Below are 16772 nucleotides of genomic sequence, written 5' to 3' on the forward strand. Positions count from 1 at the left end.
GATGCTTTTCCCTCTGATTTAATGTCTATTCTCCCACAACCCGAGAATAGTTTATGGATGCCATGTGGAAGAGGGCCATAGACTATCAGTCTTCCTGAGAGTGATCTAGTGGCTTGGACCTCTGGTAATTATTTTTTCTTGTACTTCTCGGAGTTGCAGAAGGGACAACACCCCCTTGGCCGGCCCAAGGGTTGCCCGGTTGCATAGGCGTTTAGAATTATCCTGTCTGGTACTTCTTTGGGTTGCTGAAGGGACAACACCCCATCGGTCGTCCCAAGGGCCATCCACTTGCGTAGATGCTTGGATTCCATTATTATTCCATAATTCAGGAAAATGTCTGAAGTTTATTTGAACTGAAGCAGACATGATCAAATGACGTCCACGCATTAAATCCTCCTCTGGTCGAAGTTTTGTTGATGTTTTTCAATCAAGCTTTGACATCTTCCTGTTGTTCTTTGGCGTTCTTCTTACCATTTTGCTGATTTTCTGCTATTAGGCTTTGACGCCTTCCCGTCGTTCTTTGGTGTTCGTCTTACCATTTTGCCAATTATTTTCTATCAGGCTTCGGCATGCTTCTAGAGCTTATTCTGGCTGACTCCGATCATTTTTTCCTCTGGGGATTCTCGGTGTTCTTCCTACCATGCTTCTGGAGCTTATTCTGATATTGCGGCTCTTGCCTCTCTTTCTGGTTCCTCTAGGGATTTTTATTCTTGTCTTCTTCTGATTCTATGACTCTTGCCTTTATTTCTGGTTCCTTTAAGAAGTTTGACTCTAGTCTGCATTCCGGTTTTTTGGCTCTTGCATCTATTTCTAGTTCCTCTAGGGATTTTTACTCCTTTCTTCTTCTGATTATGTGGCTCTTGCCTTTATTTCTGGTTCCTCTCGGGAGTTTGACTCTGGTCTGCCTTTTATATTCTGGTTATGATGCTGCGGCTCTTGCCCTAGTGTTTATTCTGGTTATGTGGCTCTTGCCCCAGGTCTGTATTATGTATTCTGGTTCTGCGGCTCTTGCCCCTAGTCTTTATTCTGATTCTGCGATTCTTGCCCTTGGTCTGTATTCTGGTTCTAGTTCTTGGGCTCTTGCCCCTTGTCTGTTTTCTGATTTTGCTCTATGTTCTAGTTCTACAGCTCTTGCCCCTGGTCTGTATTTTGGTTTTGTGGCTCTTGCCCCTGGTTTGTGTTCTGATTTAGCTCTGTATTCTTGTTCTGCGGCTCTTTCCCCTTGTCTGTGTCCTGGACATGTGCGCGGCCTCGACATCTCTCGTTCTCTTGTGAGCTTGTCCTTTTGAGGTTCTTTTGTTTTCTAGCTAGTTTGTTATTTTCAAGATCTTTCATCCCTTAGCTTTTCGTCTTCTGGCATGTTTGTCATTTTCACGATCTTTCGTCTTCTAGCGTGTTTGTCACTTTCAAGATCTTTCGTCTTTTAGTTAGCTTGCTCTTTATAACCCTTGGTGGGAGTGTGATTATTGTTCACTTTCACTTTGTCTTTCACTTTCTAGCTTTTGCAATTCGCTTTCAGCTTGCGATTGTGTTTTCTGGGTAACATTATGGAGCCATTATGGACGTTTGGAGAGCCATGTGATAGACCCGAGCGACAGTCTGATTGGGCCGATTCCAGGTTGGATCCTTGTCAAGAGGTTTCGCTTCTGTTGCGCCTAGAGGTGCATATCTGTTTTGGGTTTCAATTTGAGGTAAGATGTTCCATATTTTCTTCCTTTGTAGCTGTTTTCATTGCTCCGTATGTCTGAAATTTGGAAGATATTTTGCCAGGATACTAGTCAGAAATGACCCGGAACTGATCCTGTCGGTCGGAGGAATGCTTTGGAGGGCTGTTATGTGGCACTGGTGCCAGAGGTCCTTCGGGGCCGCCTCCATTGCTTTTTTGGCTTATTCTATTGCGATTATGACTCCTATTTCTTCATTTTATGTGTCTCATAGACCATTCCGGACTTCCATGAACTTTTATGAGGCTCGTATTTAGTATGAAAGACTGGATGTTGATGTGCGTTCCAGAGTGGATGTAACGGGCTTCGGACGCTTAGCTAGATCCCTGTTTACTGATATTCGGCGACGACTAACACTTCCATGCATTATTTGATGGAGCGTTGGATGGTCACTACCCATACCTTCCATTTTTCGGTCGGGGAGTTTATTGTGGCTCCGCTGGATTTTCCCTTGATCACGGGAGTTTTTTTTATGGTACTCTAATGCCCTTCGATGACGGGTTAGAGACTTTTTGCCACACATCTGATTATATCTATGCATTGTTGGGTCTGGTTCCAAATATGAAGTCGCAGACTATTCGATATACTAAGTTGCATGAGCATTTCATTGATTTTGTTCCGGACTCTTCTGCGGGAGTGGATATGGTTGCTAGGGTTTTCATTGTTTATCTACTGGGGACTACCCTGTTCTGCAACTCAGGGGCTACTTTGCCTCTTTCATTTTTGCTGGCTCTGGCGAACCTCGATCTGGTTAGTTCCTATGACTAGGGTTCTGTGCCCTTGCATATTTGTACATCAGCCTGGATCGTATGGACCGCGGGGGATCCCGTCTCAATGGGAAGTGGCATGTTATCTACTTGCATTTTTCTGCCAACTCTCCTTTTCGTATGCTGGTTACCATTCTTATTTTGATTTCTTGTTTCAGATCTGGGCCATATAGATGGGCCTTCTGATTGGATTCAGCGATCTTGCTGCGATGTGTGTTCCACTCTTGCGTTCTCGGGACTATTCCCGTATTTAATCTCCGCGCATTTAACATATAACTAGAGATAGGCTGAACGACCTATCCTGAACTGCTATGAGTGAACTTCTTACTTTTGTTGCCCTCACATTTCAAATTATTTTTCTGACCTCCGGCTGGCTTCATTTTGCAGATTCTCACTTTTTGGTGTGATCCTCCTAGGCAACCTTGGCCACAGTGGCGGGGATGGTTACAGGGCTCTATTTAGAGTTCGGGCATGCGATATCTGATGCATGGCCCGGATTGCTTGTCCTGGTTTCTCGGTGAGCCAATATATCGATGGTGGACCGGTCCTCACTCTCGTACGATCCCAAGAGATCTGCCTCTAGCGATGCTGTGTGGTAGGGACATTGTGTCGCCTGACCTTGACCTGGACTTGGCTGGATATCCCGCCGTGGATTCGGTATAAGCTCCCTGTCAGAGTTATCTGGATGACCTAGTCAGGTGTCGTCTTCTGGTAGTCTGCCTTTGGCTGGATTGGCAGATGATCAGGACCCTATCGTCCCTGAGGTTCCAGTTAGAGGGGCGGCTGCAGGGCCTCAGGTTTGTACTATTTTTCCGGCTTTTGTTATATGTTTATGGTCTCTTTTTTAACTTCTTTCTGGTATGTCTTCAAGATGCTGGTGGTCGTAGGCCTCACGTCGCTCGACCGAGGGCGGTTGCGTCTAGATTACCCGGTCAGGTTCCAGCGAGTCGTCGGGATACTTCTGTGTCTGGTAGGATGGTTTCTAGTAGTCAGAGGTAGATGTCGGAGATGACTGCCCGCTATTCTGACGCACGCCAGTACGTGCAAGACTCTGTCCCATCTTCTTATGTGGATCACTCCTTCGTCCCTGCTGACTGCACTCATGGGAGTCTTCTATCTGTCTCCGACTTCTGATTGTGTCAGGACTTCTTGTCCGCTTAACTGGATATCTACTTTTTGTCTTGTAGGTGCCGGCATCGGATGCCATTCAGCTTGCAGATGCCGCTATCTACTGGAGAGACCAGCTATGCGCTGTTACTGCACATATGAGGGTAAAAATGCAGGTACATATAATTAATTCTAATATATATGGATGCATGCATGTAGTTGATCGTGACTGCTCTCTGGCTTTCTGGCAGCATCATATCGATACTCTAGCGGAGAGGCTGCAGCAGCCTGAGCCTGTTCCGGCTAGTGCTAGCACCATTATTCCTCCTGGCTTTCCTGTTCGTAGAGGAGCTGGCTTTCGAGGTGGTCGCGGTCTTAGCGCCCTGGGTGGTCCTGTTTGTGGAGGCCGACGAGGCCGTGGAGACTATGCTTCTTCTTCCAGCTGCACGTGGACTGAGCAGGCTGACACTGATATGCTCTTCGGGAGCGAGGATGATGAGTCTTGATCATCTTCTCAGGATTGGTATCTCGGGGTAGAGGTTGTGCCCCTTTGTAATTTTGTTCTGGACATTGTCTTGTCTTCTAACTATAGTTTCTGAACATTAGATGTTTTCTTTGTGTACTCTAGGCGTACAGTATATTCTCATTCAGCGAGAATCTGGTTCATTTTCTACTTTCTGTTCTACTTTGAGTATTTCTTTTATTTGGGGTCAATCGCCTGTTGTGTGTTTCTTTGCAGGTGGTGGGGACTATAGATCCCCAAATTCTGGTTGATGGAGATCGTCTGTTCAGTACTGTCTTATTGGTGGGGGACTTCTGCTCCTAAATTTAGGATGTAGAAGCCTGACGCCTATGGTGAGGAGTTAGATCGCCCCATATCCGGATTTCCATTCTCTGGGAACCGGAGGCGTATCGCCTATTCTGGAATTCTTCTGGAGATGGTGGGGGACCTCAAGTCCCCGATTTTCTGGATTGATGGGGATATTTTGCCCCCAATTTCTGGTTGTAGAGGCCTGACGCCTGTAGTTCTTGATATGGAGGGGACCTCAAGTCCCTGCTTTCTGGATCAATGGGGATTTCTTGGCCCCAGTTTCCGGATGTAGAGGCCTGACGCCCGTGGTTTTTCTATTTTTTCCATATTTTCTAGGGATACAGGCCTGATGCCTGTGGGTATTGTTCCTTAGTTGAGGCCTGACGCCTATTATGTTGTAGTTCTGGGGCTGAAGCCAGACGCCTGATTGTTGGAAATATGTCGTTCCCTGGATAATTTTTTGGGTATTGAGGCCCTTCGCCTCCGCTTGCTGATTGGAATTTTGGTTTCTAGAGGTCTTTTGCCTCATCTATTCATGTGTGGAGGCCTGTCGCCTCCGCTTGCTGTCTGAAATTTTGGTTTCTAGAGATCTTTTGCCTGAGCTATTATGGGTGTAAAGGCATGTCGCCTCCGCTTGCTGTTTGGTGGGTCTTTTTTGTCCCCGGAAACTGGTTGCATTGTTGAAGATGGAGGCTTGATGACTGCTGTTTGTTGTAGTTTTGAGGTCGAAGGTCTAACGCCTGTTGTTTTGGGGTACTGTTGTCCATTCTGTATGTTGGGAACCGAATCGTCCCCCTGGTAGTTTTCTGGTATGTTTTGATTTTTTTGGATATTTTTGGGGATTTTGTTTCTTTTAGCTGCTCCGGGAGGTTCAATTTTGAAAAAATTGGACTCAATTTTCATTAGCCATTTTGTCTGCCAATTCTGGACTATGTATTTCCCCCTCATTGAAGCATTCAGTTTTCTAGTACGGTGACTAGATGATTCAATGAAGAGTCTTGACTGTTTCTCTGGGATCTGGGCTCTGTTGTATATTGCTCTGGAGTTCCGGACCCTGTCTGATGCTTCTTATGATGATGGATGCGTGATTCAAGAGGTTTTTTGAAAGTTTGAAAATTGGTTATACATAAATTTTTTATTCCATTGTCTCATGAATTCTGCTTTTACGGTCATTTGTCCGCTCTTTTTAGGTACATGTGCTGGTCAATAATCAATATGCATGCTTGATAAAAGATCTATATACTAGCTCATTCAATATCCGGTACATTAATTGAGATACTTTCTATTTCAAGCGATCATACCCTAGTTGTCAATTCAGTCCTTATGGAATATCTTGATTGACTATTTTACCTCTCTCTCTCTTTTTTCTTATCGGCAGAAAGGTTCTTTCCGTTCTTTTGCCGCCCCTCGCCTTTTTTGTGGAATATTTTTATTCCCCCTCTCTTTCTTTTGACTGAAAGGATCATTCGGTTTTCTCCCCGTCCCTCCCCTTTTGGAAAATATTTTTTTTCTTTTCGGCAGAAAAGGTCTTTCGATTCTCTCGCCGCACCTCATCTTTTTTTGTAATATTGTATTCCCTCTTTTTTTTTCGGCTGAAAGGTTCTTTCGGTTCTCTCATTGCCCTTCCCCTTTTGGGGACATATTTTATTCTTGCCCTTCCGCTTATCAGGGGTAGAACCTATTGAAATGGAATTATCTATGGGCTTCAGTTTTATCGTTTCCCTGTACCGTACATTGAATGCGCTGGTCGTATATAGCTCAATTCTATCATTCATGCACGGATGGCGATTGAAAATAACATGCCCATTTGGCAAGACATCACATAAATGAGAAAAATATATTTCGTCATTGACTCTGGAGTTTTAATCAAATGAGTAGTTTGAAAATAATCAGATGCAGGAGATGAATGCAACAGGATAAATGGTTCAGTAGCAAAATCTTTTCCTAAAACCTGAGCGCGTCTTCGATAGGCATGTTCTGAGTGGTCGAAATCCAAGCTGCTCCATTCTGCTGTTCTAGATAGAATGAAACTTCTTCTGCTATTCCATTTGGTTTCTATAGAAAGCTGAAACTTCCGTTGTTCCATTCGGTTGTTTTAGAAAACTGAAGCCTTCGTTGCTTTGCCTAGGTAGTTGGAATTTCAACCGCTCCCTTTGGTTGTCCTGAATAGGATAAATTGTTGGAGACCATGCCGCTCCATTTATTATTTCGGACGGCTGAAATTGCTGGAGATCATGTTGCTCCCTTTTGTTGTTCTAGAATGGCTGAAATCGCGGAGACCATATCGCTCCATTTATTTTTACAGATGGCTGAAATTGGTGTAGACCATGTCGCTACATTTGGATTCTTCTAAATAGTGAGCTTTCCGTCGGTCTGTTTGTATTCTTCCGGAGATTATGGGGACCTTAAATCCCCAATATCCGGTTTGTGGGGATCTTCTGCCTCCGATTTCTGGTGGTAAAGGCCTGACGCCTATGGTGAGGACTCTAATGCCCCTTATTTCTGGCAGTAGAGGCCTGACGTCTATGATGAGGACTCAGATGCCCCCGATTTCTGGTGGTAGAGGTCTGACGCCAATGATGAGGACTCTAATGCCCTCTGTTTCCGGTGTTGGAGGCCTGACGCCTATGGTGAGAACTCTGATGCTCTCTATTTCTGATGATGGAGGCCTGACGCCTATTGTGACGAATCTGATGCCCTCTGTTTCTGGTGGTGGAAGCCTGACGCCTATGGTGGGAACTCTAATGCCCTCTATTTTTGGTGGTGGAGGCCTGACGCCTATGGTGAGGACTCGGATGCCCTCTGTTTCCAGTGGTGGAGGCCTGACGCCTATGGAGGGAACTCCGATGCCCTCTATTTCTGGTGGTTGAGGCCTGACGCCTAGATATTGGAAACCTATCATCATCTTCTGGCCGTTTGGATTGCCAATGTTGGAGTTATAGTAGGCATTAGAAGACCCTTTTCTGATCCTTCGGCTGTTTGAGTCGCCGATGCTGGAGTCGTGGAAGACTTTATAGAACATTCTTCGAGTCCCTCTGCTGTCTGGATTACTGATTGTGGAGTCGTAGTGAAACCACTTCTGATTCCTTTGGCCGGTTTCTTGACATTCTAGACGTTTCTTTGTATGCCATTCCGATCCGTCTGAAATCTTTGTAACTAGCTCTTATTTTTCATGAGCCGTCCTTTGCGGATTTTCAACTCATCAATTTTATCCCTAACTTTTGCCTGAGCCGTCCTTTTTAGATTTTCAACTCATCGGGGTTTTTTTTTCTTTTTTTTTATTTTTTTTTTGTTATCCGGAATACTGATATCAGAGTCGTTGGAAATTTTCTTGATCCGTTGGCTGTCTGATTCGTAGATGCTGGAGTCATAGAAAACTTTCTCGATTTGTCGGCTGTTTGAGTCATTAATGCTGGAGTTTTCGTGGAACCGTTTCTGATTTCTAGGCCATCTGGATTGTTGATTCTAGTGTGGTAGTGGGACCCGGCTTTGATTCGTCCAGCTGGTTGCTTAACGTTCTGAACGTTGACTGCATAACTGAAAGAGCAGTCGATAGGGTGGCTACATCCACAAGGGGTTAATGCATGATGCATGTATGCGACTGCATCCACAAGGGGTTAATATGTGATGTACAAATTCCGGGTGCATGAGATGCATGATATGTAGATGCATAATATATAAATGTATGATGTGCGAGGGTTGGTTTTGAACACATAGCACATAGCAGGTAGATGGCAAGTAAACAGTTTATATCATAGAGACACATTGTTCCTTCCAACCTTATTTCTCCAACACACGCTTTACGGGCGAGGTATAGTCCTAGGTTCTTCTGGCCTAGACTCTCGTATTGCAATATAAGAGTCGACGTTCCTGCAAGCTCTCGTCTAGAAGTTCTAAATCGGACAAGCGACATTGTCGATGTAAGAGTCTTTTGTCCCTTTGTCGGAAGGTTAACAAAAACATAGAGAGGTGGACACTTCGGTCCGTTTTGAAATGTGAAAATATCAAGCCTTGCGGCTAGCCAAATGCATGGTTCGGCACTTGACTTGAATGGTTATTAAAGAGATAACCAAGTGAAGTGGTTTCACTTGATCGAAGTTTGTTTTTAAATCCGGACTAGCGGAGTGATTTTTGAAATCAAGTTTTTCAAACGGCTGTTAGGCTTGGGCTAAGACTGGAATTTTGAAAATGGTTGTTTTGAAAATCTGGACTATGGATTCTTACATCAACTGGTGCCTCAAATACAACCATTATGTTGGGTATTGCCTTAGAGGGTAGTGAATAAGCTGGAATGCATGTTAGTTGAGTCGTTCAGGTTTTGGTACTAACCGGTTTAAGGTCCCCACAGACAGATATACCTTTAGCGGGTCTCCAAAATCATGAGGTCAAGCCACCGAGGTACTGGGCTGTGAGTGATACTACTCCGCATAAAACGTTCAGGACGTTGGAGTGCAACGCCGGAATCGGCTCTGAGTACTGGGGCTGGTAATCGGGACTTCAAGAAGTAAGATGAGAATAGAAGATATAATGTAATGCAATAGTTGAAGGTAAATCCGGTAAATAGCAGAAAAGGCATTTTGATAAAGATTCGGCGGCTTTATATCCATTTGGCAACCATTTTTGAAAACTTAGTTTTTGTAACGTTCTGTCTTAAAAATAGTTTGGAAATCCCCATTGGAGTCGCCACTGTGAGCGAAGTGGGTTTCGAAGGGGTCAGCTCGCTCGCCCAGGCTTATGGTCGACTCTGTTCTGGTTAGGTTATAATAAACTGTGGATTCGCCACCTAATCGTGCTAGGATTGCCTTTTTATCGACTGGGTAATCTCACTCGCCTCCGGCGAGATTACCGTACGTCGAGCCAAAGACCAGGTTTGTGGACATATCCTGATTCTCTTGTACTCTCTCAAAAATGCATTTTCTCGTTATTCGCCGGATTTACCCTGATCTCATCTCGATAATCATGTCAAGTTCACAGGATATTAAAGCTGGAACAGGAAAATATGAAAGCGTTTGTATAAGTTTGACTTTCATATGACTCGATCTTGACTGGAAACTAGCACTTAGGCCTATTCATTCATCTTATCCTGACGGTTTCTAACAGATAATCAGATAATGGGCTGGCGTGGTTGATTTGCATGCACAAAGCCTATTAGGATGTCTAATTATGGTTGATTTTATTAGCCATCTTTAATGCCTATTCACATTCTAATTACGTTTTCATGTGATTAACCTAAGTTGTCTAGGTGATTTGCAGGGATGGATTTGATTGCTTTGAGTGGTTACTCATTTAGCCTATTAATAATGGACTTGACTGGGCCAGTTAAAAGCAATAAATATTGCAGACATGCCCATTTGCAGTTGGATACACATACAAGGTTAGAAATACTTTTGAACCTCGTTGACTTTGTGAGGGGGCTGCACGCACGGCCCGTTTAGAAGTGGTTCCGGTCTGAACTGGTTCTCGGCCCGAACATGAGAGTTGTCTGTATCGTTGATGCGGTTCTCCTCGTTTTAATCGGGGTTTATTCAAAGTTCAAACTAGCCTGGTAAGGCTTCTGGAAATGGCTAGGTTCTCGGTCTATTGGGCTTTGAGCCCGGTTCGTTTGCAATTTACAATATTTGGGCTTCAGGACCCGGATTATAATTGGGTCTAGCCCATTAACTACTACAAATAGCTGGAAAATAAACAGTATTCTGGGCTTTGAATCAGGTCCAATTGCAAAATTAAACGAGCCCGGAAACACAAAAACAGTGTCGAATCGTCGTCTGGAAGATCTGGGAGCATCTGAAGCTGTTCTTGGGGGAAGAACAAGCTGTGGCGCGGCAGTCTGGCGCCATGCCAAAGTGTTCTGGCGCCATCGTTAGCTCTTCCGCTGAGACAACCGAAACATGCAACAAATCAATATAAAACAGCAATATAATGACATATGCATGAAAAATATACAAAATTGATATTGGGTCCTCAGGGAACCGTTTTGTGTCTGTGGCTTGTTTTCTATTGAACCGGATGTAAAATCTAGCTTGGATCAGTGCGCTGCAGGGCGTTCTTGAAGAGCTGAATCGATTTCAGCTGTCTGGATTGATTGGTGTGTGTATGTGTCTTGTCTGTAAGGTTTGGCCAAGGGCTGTGTCACGACCAAATTCCTCGGATCGGGACCGCCGCTAGGGAGTGGGAGTGGTTGCTCCGGAACCCGTAGCAACCCTTTAAACAAAATACTTTTTCCTTTAAAAAATCGTTATAAATTTTTCGCGATCATGCAAACACATTAAGCATAATAAGCATGCAAACTCCCATCTTATTATTTACCATATCGTTACTTTAAAACCCTTTACATTTTCATGTGAGCATGCTTAACGTTTCCTCATGTCTAAGTCCCGAGGACCTTAGCATGGTATATCAACTATCTTTATACTATTACCCCGCCTCATACTTTAAACGTAAAACAAAAACATCGCAGGTCAAAGCAATGTCATATATATAATGCCCCCAATGTAGATATCATATTTAAAATACAACGTCAATATGGTCACACTCAACACTGGTCTGACTCCCTCATCCACGTAACGGCTAACATTAGACCTGACTGTCTACTGCCATCTGCGGATCTCTAAAGGGAAAACTGTTTGACTCTTTAAATATCAAATGTACCTCCGAGAGCAATCAATGCGGCCGGTACCTTCAAAACACTTGAACCAATCCTGAAAATGGGTCCACTTTAAAACGTCAGTTAAAACTGGTGAGTTTGTACGTTACTAATAAACATTAACAAAATAAATAATATGTATAACCATATATGTTACCAGACGAAACCCTAATCCTCAGTTCATATACATATCCATTTTTCTCATACTTATTTCGCATTGCCTAATTAAATATATATTGGTATTTCACAAACTCAAGATCGCGGAAGTGCGACATACAAAGCACTTGTACAAACGTACTTTTGTATTCTTTTTAATCCTTAGGTGACTGAGAGTGTACACACTGTACTATACCCGGGATCTTCCATTAGAAGTGTACGCACCGTGCCATAGGCGGGATCTCCAACTAATAGACCCATAGTCTGTCGTAACCTTTCAAACCCGAGTCTGATCTTATTCTTCAGACCCCGAAGCCACCAGAGTGTACTTACGGCCGTCTGGTATTCCAATATTTGTACCACCCTATTGTATTACTTTTCTTTACCATATATCTTACCACTTACTTCAAATCTAATTCGTACTTACGGATGTTATTGGTATACACGCAGTCCTATTGCCGTCCAATTGGTATCACGTTTCGTCGGTATTATATCGGCATTTTTAAACATATATAATATATATTTTCAAATAATATATCTTTTGTAAATTAGATGATAATTAATGCCAAAAAGTAAAGTACAACTCACAATTTGCTATCCCGAAACCTTGACACCTGATAGCAATCTGGTCCTTCATCCGCTGTTTACGAACACGGGGAGCCTAAGACATTAAGACGACATCACTATCTTAATTTAGAATATTAAAACAAACATAGCAATCACATATCACTTGCACACATAACTATCAAATCACTCAATCATAAACTCATACTTTTAAAAATCATTTTGAAATCCGTTATCACATTTAGCTCCGGTAAAATCTTTTTTCAAAAATGTAATACCACTGACGTATCCGGCACATTGATCGAATGTTTCACATTCCGGATCTAACGACAACTTCTTATCCTCGCTCTTTTATCAACCAGTCGACTTAAGCATTCTCCTTTAACTCCGGTTTCCGATACGGCGATTTAAAAATCAGAACTCATATTTTAAACCTTGGGGTCTAAATTGATAAAACATTTTTCAAATCAATTCCATTTATCACAAAATTGTTAAAACAACCCCTCATTGGCTTAAACTCTATTGTTGGTTAGCTTACTAAAAAATCCTCAAACTTTATAAAATTTACATTTTAGTCCTTATTGATTTCTTTTCTTTCAAAACTCCATTTCAATGATAAAAAAATCATTTTCTCATATCACTTGGGTACTATTTCAGTCCTATTACCTCAAAACCATTCATTTTGGAAAAGTTGTCATTTTGGCTCTTAAACTTTATTTTCGACCATTTCGGTCCTTTCGTAAATTACTCGATTTCAAAATTGATAAAATTGCTTAAAATACCCAAAATCATTTAACCACAAATAATTCAAACTCATAATCTGGAATATTGGTAAAATACATAATTTAGTCCCTCAATTTTGAAAAATTGACAATTTAATCCTTAAACATTAATTTTTGGTAATTAAGCCCAATTCTCTCAAAATTAATCAAAAATCATTTTCAATACTCAAAATAAATTCACATCAAATTATACACATTGAAAATATGGAGATTTGGCTAAAATACCGATTAGCCCTTTAGTTTTGCAAAACTTACCATTTAGCCCTTAAACTTTCAAAATTGACAAACACCTCCAAATCAATAAAAAATGACAAAAAACATAACTCCATAATTTATAAGATTACCAATCAACTTAATTTCATACTTAGCAATCAAAATCATGAACATGCAACCACTTTAACATCAAAATTACTTATTTTGTTCATTTACTCTATAATTTACAAAATCAATTTCAAAACTCATCAATTATCATGATCTAATATATTTAGCCATTTAAATCACTTTTCCTGTACCAAAATCAACGTGGATCGTCACATGCAAATCAATTCATCAAATTTGAACCAAAAATCTCAAGAACACTCAAAATGATTCCATCATCAAAAACTCATCAAATAACCAAAAAAATCAAAAATCATTCAAGGGGTGTATCAATATTACCCTTTAGCTTAACTCCTCCAAAAATCAGAAGATTTCACCACAAGAATTGAGAGATATCAGTTTTCTAAGTTCTTGAGCTAAACTTTGATAAACACCTTGCTTAAACTCACATGCAAGCTTTGATTCCTTAATCAAATGATGATCTAAAGGTGTTTTGATCTTTTTTATGTGTGTTTATGTTTAGGTAAGATATCTAGGGTTATTAGAGAGACATGTGAGCTTCTTTGAGAGAGAATATGAGAGAAATGATCCAAATTTTGCATTTTTTGGCTCGTTGAGCTCTTCTTTATATAATCTGGCTTTAAACGATCATTTATGACTTTGCACAATCGTGCAAACCATTTACACGATCGTTCATATGGTCGTGAAACTCCCAGAAATCCAATTTTAGCATTTTAAACGGTCGTTTTCCATTTAAACGATCGTGCATGCCTATAAAACCCTAAAAACACACTTTCTCATGCTCTAAACATATGGAATTGGTTCTTAAACCAAATATAAACTTCCTTAACTCAAAGAAAATATATAAACACGCACACATATCACATACCAAAGCATGACTCACAATCCGACAAATCAAACAATACGATAAACAAGTTAAATACTACACGTCATACGTCGAAATATTGACGCAACTTACGTTACTTATCCGAATTCCTACGTCACTCAAGCATGGGGTATTACAGGCTGTGTCTGGGGGCTCGATCTGGTTTGTTCTGGTGTTTGGCGGGTAATTTTTCCGACCTCGGTCCAGTTGACTAGGGTTCCTATTTATAGTGGTCAATGGGGGTTAATTAGGGTATTTAAAAATTAAGTTATAGTCTACCTAGAAAAAGTCTTAAGAGATAGGTTAGTTAGGTTTTAAGGTTAGATTAAAATTACTTTTTTACAGTTATTTAATTAATTCCCGTATTAAGGCTTGGTGGCTAAGTAAAAGGTGTCTAAAAGTTGATTATGGTGCCTGAAAGTATTAAAAATGACTCCTGAGACCCTATGGGTTTGCTTATAGTTAATTTCAGCCTGCCAAACTTGCGAATTGGCCCATAAACTTTTACGAAACTGCAATTAGTCACATTTCTGAACTTAGATTATAATTTCTTTGGATTTTTATAGGCTATTTTCGGCTAATAACGATTCAATGCCTCAAGATTTCCGATGCGCACTGATCTGTCTGCTTGATGTCATATAGGCGGATTGATAGCTCGTCACCAAGACTATTTTCTTTATAAATCATCATTGAATGCCTCAATATCTTATCGGTTTTTTACCTGTCCGGAAAATAGGTGTCTATAGTAGGACCCCATAAGATCGGGAACAATTATTTAGATTACTTGTATAAATTAATTTGTCACTCATATTCTTAACACTTAAGAATAAATTGTTTCACAATGTAATGAAGGACAATATGTAATAAAAGAACACTTTGTTTGTTGATATCACTTAGTCAAATAAATCGTATATCATTGCTATGGGGTTTAAGTTTATACAAGTATACATACAAAATGGCCCTAGGGCATATACTACTAGCAAGATAGGGCCTCGTTCAAGACAACAATGTCTTATTCGAGACCTGTTCATTTTTTCATGATGTCATGTTTGACTATCTCTTTTGATGGGTGTGTCTCGGACGAGACCTGAACAAGTTTCTTCATATCACGATTAGTTGTCTAGATTGATGGAAGTGTCCTGTTTTAGAAGCTCATGAGCAAAAATCCCTGCCAAAAAGTCCCTTCGTGTCTCGTCCGAGAAACAAGGAGTGTCTCGAACGAGACATGAGGAAACTAGCCATGGGTCATTCGAGACAAACTTGTCTCAAATGAGACAAGGCCAATTTTTTCTTAGCCCTAAACACTTGCAACCTTAACCTTTCACAACATGAACCAAAAACTAACCCGACATTATCTGAACAAAAATACATCCAAATGACTATGAAAAACTCATAAAATAGCTAAAACACTTGAGAATATGCCAAAAAGAAATGCATAAATAAACTTTGAACCTCTCGAGAATGCCTCCCGAGTGCCCTTTTTTAAGGTCGAAAGCTCGACCGTCAATCCTTAAAATCATGGAGGATCAAAATAGCAACTTGATCACGTTTCCATTGACCAGTGCTCTTGAATAAGGTTTGCATCATCATCAAGAAATCCCCATTTGGATTTCATAGTCTCAACAAGCATCATATCCCAAAATTTCACTCATATTGGCTACCTCGGCATGGTCCTCGGTTGTGTATGTTTCTTATACATCTCCACTTGCGCTTGAAGAGCCGCATTCTTGGTCCTCATTGCTTGTATCGCTTGGTCACAATCAAGACTCGCCATACTCTTTTGAGTGGATTGTCTAACTCTCTTCGAAGGCTAAGCACAACTATTCATGGCCAACTCCTCTAGTAGTGCAATCACTTTTTCATAAGTCTTCTTCATTAGTGAACCTCCCAAAGATTGCATCAATAGTACCCTAGTTTATCCCACTCATAGCATTATAAAATAGCTGAAATCTCTCATATGCCTCATATAAACTCTCATATGCCTTAAATCTCTCATATGCCTCATATAAACTCTCTCAATCATATTGTTTGAAGTCAAGAATATCCTTGGTGAGCTTGGCCGTTCCCATCGGGAAATACTTGTTAAGAAACAATTGGGCTAACGCTCTCCAAGTATGAATGATGTTGCTCAGAAGTGATTGAATCCGATACTGGCTTTTGTAATACCCCTTATTTGAGTGACGTAAGATTTTGGATAAGTGATGCAAGTTTCGTCGAGTTCCAACGTGAAACGAGCGATTACGGATGTGTTTGTCATATCCATGTATAGGCTTGGTATATGATATGTATATGTTTAGCATATGATTTGATGTTGGGATAAGGTTTGGGAACAAATCCCATGGAATTAGAACATGAGGAAGTGAGTTTTTAGGGTTTCATGCTGTGAACGATGCGAACTTTGACTCTGAAATATGAATGATCTTGTGAACTACCACATGAACGATCGTTCATAATGGTTTGGACGATCGTACATGGTTTTGCACGATCGTTCAAGGTTTCTTTTGATAAATACGAACCCACAAAGTCAAACACGTCATTTTTGGGTGTTTTCTTGAAGTTTCTCACTCTAATAACCTCCAAAACCTAGTTAAAAACTTGAGATGATGATTGATCATGTTTGAGATCAAATTCATGTGATCTAAGGTTGTTTGCATAGAGAATTCATGAAGAGTTTCATCTTTTTCATCAAAAACATGTAGAGATAGTATTTTTGCATTTTCTCTCAAACCGTATGGTGAAATCCTCTGAAATTTGGAGGAGATCGTCCTTATAGGTATATCTACAAACTCATATATGTGTTTATGGTTTTGTGGAGTTTATGATGATAATTGTATGGTTTCTATTTGTAGATATTTTAATGGTAAAATTGGTAAAAGCAACATGCATGTGTAGTTTGATGATTGATTTCTTGTTGCTCATGAACATGTATGTTGAAATAAAGATTTTAATGATTAAATCTGAGATTTTATGATTTATATGGTGTTGGATCATTTATTTGATAATTAAAAAGAACT

This window comes from Mercurialis annua, linkage group LG2 (genome assembly GCF_937616625.2).
Source record: "Mercurialis annua linkage group LG2, ddMerAnnu1.2, whole genome shotgun sequence".
Taxonomy (NCBI): Eukaryota; Viridiplantae; Streptophyta; class Magnoliopsida; order Malpighiales; family Euphorbiaceae; genus Mercurialis; species Mercurialis annua.